At 30.6% G+C, this 4,864-nt stretch overlaps 1 long non-coding RNA gene across 1 annotated transcript; it reads right to left on the bottom strand.

Annotated features, from left to right (window-relative positions):
• Positions 1–539: 539 nt before the first annotated feature.
• On the bottom strand, positions 540–3,233 carry LOC149496115 (uncharacterized). Its single transcript, XR_016321043.1, has 2 exons — positions 2,986–3,233; positions 540–771 (listed from the first exon to the last, which is right to left on the bottom strand). It is a non-coding gene; the product is annotated as an uncharacterized LOC149496115 (long non-coding RNA).
• Positions 3,234–4,864: the final 1,631 nt, after the last annotated feature.

Below are 4,864 nucleotides of genomic sequence, written 5' to 3'. Positions count from 1 at the left end.
CAGTGAAGCGCTCTTGGGATAGATATAATGTACAATGAGCTTGTACAACCATTTCATGCTCTCTGTCAAGTTAGAGTTGTAACACCCGCCGCCCAGCCCCAAGAGACCCGACGGCGGATGCCACATTCAGTGCCGGAGATACAGTCCTAACATAACATATAAATTATAAAATCAGATTATGAATTAGAAGTGATTAAGTATTGACAAGTTTAGCGAGTAATTTTTTTCAATTTGTTTTTGAAATATATATATATATAACTTATGAAAACAATTTAGGAAAAATCCTACAGCAAAACTGCAAGAGTTTCCCTTTAAAAACCGAGCTCGCCAAACATGTGAATACAAAACACTCCCAATTTTAAACTCTAAACCCCCAGCAAACTCCAGTAATCACCATAACAACACAACAACACTTCTATACCTTCATAACTATAGAAACCCTCAATAGCATTTTAATGATCATCAATTAAATGCATTCATTATATATATATATATATCAAGTCCTTATGTTCTTAATCATACCAACTATCTTAAACATATTTTATATCCAAACAGTAAATAAAATCTCATGCTTATCTCCAAATATATACACCAAACTAATTTATCATTACATGCTTAAGTTATAATTCAAATAACATAATCTCCGAAAATGTAATAATTATACATGTCATGATTCTTAAGTACATCAAACTAATTCTACCATTACTAAAATAGTCGCCTCTGGTCTGAAGCTACTCTTCTGATCTTCAAGTAGTAACCACGGACTTCAACCTACGCGTAATAAAAATCAACGCGCTGAGTATAAAACTCAGTGGTGCTCATAAATGACAAACTTACCAATGTTGCACTGGCAACACACTTAAAATATAAATTTTCATCAAAAGAACATACATTTACATTTATAGCAAAAGAAATATCAAATAAACTTATAATTAATAGCATAAATAATTTAATTCTTCCAAATCATAAATTCATTACTTGGACATTTATTATACCAATACACATACTATTTATTTTAAAACCATGTATCGAAATATCTTGCTTTGAAAATTCATTTGAGAACATAATCATTTATTTCCAAACTAAGGTTTACTGAAATAAGATAATCTTATTCATTTAAGTGCCTTAAAAATATCTTCCAAGGGCTCGCATACACTTAGGAGAAAGAGAAGCAGATAGGTTTTCATAACTTATTCATAATGGCCTTAGGTCGCCAACCTTTTCATAACATATAGAGTGCGTCCGCCCTAACATAAGACACCCTCGTGCCTAGCATATGATCATAGCTTCTTATCATAATGGCATCAAATGCCGAGCATGCTCATCATACATAATAAAATCAATCTCGCATCAAATTCACACCAAGTATATTAGAGCCCAAAATCCTTATTTTAATTCTTAATTCATAATACTTCTCATAAAACTTGTCTTATTCTTTAGTCTTCTTAAATTCATAATGTAAGCTTACTTTAGAACATAAGTAACTCATGAAAATTTCTTACTTAAACGTAATTACTTAACATAGAAAATTTCTTATCATCTGAAATCATACATGTAAGCTTACTTTTGAACTTAAGTGACTCATGAAAACTTTATGCTTAAACATAATTACTTAATATAGGAAATTTCTCATAAATTCCTTTTCTTTTAAAACGTTCTTGAAGTCATAATGAAATTTATCATAAGAAACTTCTTATCATATAAAATCATACTTTCCTTATTCAAAATTCAAAGCACATACATCTTAAATACCCATTTTTTTTTTTAAAACTCTAAACATATGAAAGTTATCAAAATAATCATACTTATGTCATAGATATATAGATAGCATACGATACAAAAAACATAATAATTAAGTAAGTCTTACCACCCTAGAGTGGTTTGGCCTCTTAATGAAAACCAAGGGGAGGAATTTCTTTCTCCAACCAAGCATACTAACATAACTCTTATGCACCAAGGTATCCATTCTATCCTCATCATGCATTATCTAAACTAATTCCACACTTTATCCCAAAATTTCCAACAATTTTTCCCATTTATGTCCATTTAAACATATCCACAATAACACTTTTCAAACTTATATCTTATTTTTGTCAAATAAATCCTCAAACATACAAATAATCGAGAGAACCTCATCACACATGATTCATACATACATTGATCCAAATAAACCCATGATTCAAGGCATAGGAAATTTCCAGCATTAAAATAACCTTGACCTTTGCTGGGTTTTTAAGACATAACTTGAGTTATAGGTCTCCAAATGGAGCGAAATTAGATTCATTAGAAAGATAAGACAAAATGTTACAAATTTTATGAAGGGATCACAGCCCAGATCAATATACAAGGTAGCAAACAAAAGCTAGGAACACAGACCAACAGTCCAGACCTGATTCAGCAGAACCAAGTCCAATGTTTATTGAATTACTCCTTAACCAAACACTCAAATGAAATCAATCCAAAACCATAGAAGTCTCAAGACACAGGGCAACAACTCTCATGAAGAACTCAGAACATAATCTTGCCATTATAGTGGTCAAAATGGGCAATCAATTCAGTGATGCATGTGGCCCGTCATAACACAGTCAGTTTGGGTGTTTCAGCCATAAGTTGAGCTATATATCTCCAAATTGGACACAAGAGGATGGGTTGGAAAGCTAAGAGATAGACCTACAACTTTTATGAAGGACTTAGACACAAATGGAAACTATAAAGGATCGAAAAATGGTCCTTAATCTCACTCAATAACCCATTTTTCCCAAATTCAGCTTACTTTAACCATGAAAGGAACATAAACAACAAAGATACAAGGTAGAAATGTCTACCACAACATAAATACTCATCACATATCACCCAAGAGCATGTAATTGCAACCAAAATTTAACAAATCAATTATTTCATACAAAATCCCAAAATATCCACACAATAGCATAAAGGCACAAAATCAAAAATTTGAGTAAGGTAAGTGTGTTTATGAACACTAACCTTAAAAATAAGCTTTAGCAAGCTTAAATTAAAGCTTTCTAAGCTCTAACTTTGCCTTTACTCCATGGTAGAGGTTTCTCCAACCTTTGGCTCAAGTAGAGAATCTCCAAATTTCTTGAAATAATTCACCAAAAATCACTTCCCAAGCTTTAATCTCTAGGATTAATAACTTAAATCAAGTTGGTTGGGGTGAATTTGACGTGTTTAGTAAGGAAGAATTGAAGAAAATGAAGAAGAAGAAGAAGAAGGAGGAGGAGACGTGTAAGGAAAAAGAAGAAGAAAGAACAATAATTGATGGTTGACTTATATAAAACAACAAGGGTATTTTAGTCTTTTCCCCTAATTGGATGGCTAGGATTAAGTCAAGTAATCTCGTCTAATGGCTACAAATAATCTCCAAGTAAATTCCTTCAAAATATTATTTATCTCCATAAAATTCTCAAATTTAATCCTTAAAAATAATTCCTCAAATTTCCTTACTTAATATAACAACATAATGCACTATTCACTAATTATCTAAATTCTCCAAAAATATTCATTACTTATTTTCTACCCATAAAAATCATGTATGCATACTCCAAAAATATTTAATAAAATATGAAACATAGATAGTAATTTTTCTGAACCAAAATAATACTGACTCCCGGACCGGTGGTACTATTCACAGACCGGTAAAACTATTATTTTAGACACAGAAAAATTAGGGTGTTACAAGAGCATTCTATCGAGCCCTGTTTGTCTGCAGAAACTTTTTCACAAAATCTTCCTTTTTGTAATCGCTAACCCTAGACATGTCCTTAATTTTGGTCACCCTGGACCCAACATTCGGTACATAAAAAATTTTCCCAAAATCATCATATGATAACTCTTTTGTTTCACCCTGAAGCTTGACAGAGATTGACTCTATTAATTTGTTTCACCCAAAATCATCAAAAATTAGGCATAGATTAAACTCATCTATTAATTAGATAACAATATTGATAAACTCTTTGAATTATTTTTATTCTTTTCTGTTGCTTCAGTTTTATTCTGTAAAAGAAGAATTCCAACAAAGCCTACTCCAATTGCAAATTCAATATTCTGATTTCATTTTACTAAAGTATCATATAGATAAAATGAGCAAAGAGAGAACTAATCTATATTGAGATGGCAAAGATCTCTTTTCCTTTAACCACAGGTCTCGAGTTTAAGCCCTAAATATAGCCTTTCTTTAAACACTCGGGAGACGCAAAGCGAAATTAATCAGGCCAGTCAACTTCGGATACCGGATGGTTAAAAAAATCTGTATTATCTTCCCACCAGAGCCTTTGTCATAAAGTTCATTGTAAACTAGAAAAGTTTTTTTAAAAGAAAAGTTCATCATGGTATCATTTTTAAAAGAAAATACAATACTTGTCTCTAATTTTTTTCTCATCATTTTAATTTTATTTTTTAAATTTATTTAGGCCTTTGTTCCACAATATTAGCAGTTTTAGTAGTTCTTAGTTGTTTTATTAGTTCTTTTAATTAGCATTTCAATTTAAAATGACAAAAAAGGACATTAGTTGTTTAATTAGTTGAATTTGGAGAAAAAAAATTAATGAATATGATTGTTAAAAAAAATTAAATGCTAAATGTTAGAGTATTTAATATTTCATAAAAAGATCTCTCAACCTCTAAAATTATGTTATCAGACATAACGATTGATAAAAATAGAAGTTTGACTTGGTCAAAATATTAAAAGCTAGTTGCAAAACATATGACTTTAATTTTATTAAATTCTACTTCATGTTAGAACCTGCGCAATGCGCGAAGTAATATTAAAAGATGAAACAATCTTTTATAACGTCATTCGAAAATAGTAAATTATATAATAAAATGATAAATTGTATCTCATTGA

The sequence above is a fragment of the Jatropha curcas genome, chromosome 5, assembly GCF_041381405.1.
Source record: "Jatropha curcas cultivar XTBG-Jc1 chromosome 5, XTBG_Jcur_1.0, whole genome shotgun sequence".
Lineage (NCBI taxonomy): Eukaryota > Viridiplantae > Streptophyta > Magnoliopsida > Malpighiales > Euphorbiaceae > Jatropha > Jatropha curcas.
Note: the sequence above shows the minus strand (reverse complement) of the source record. Positions and strands in the feature narration are given on the sequence as shown.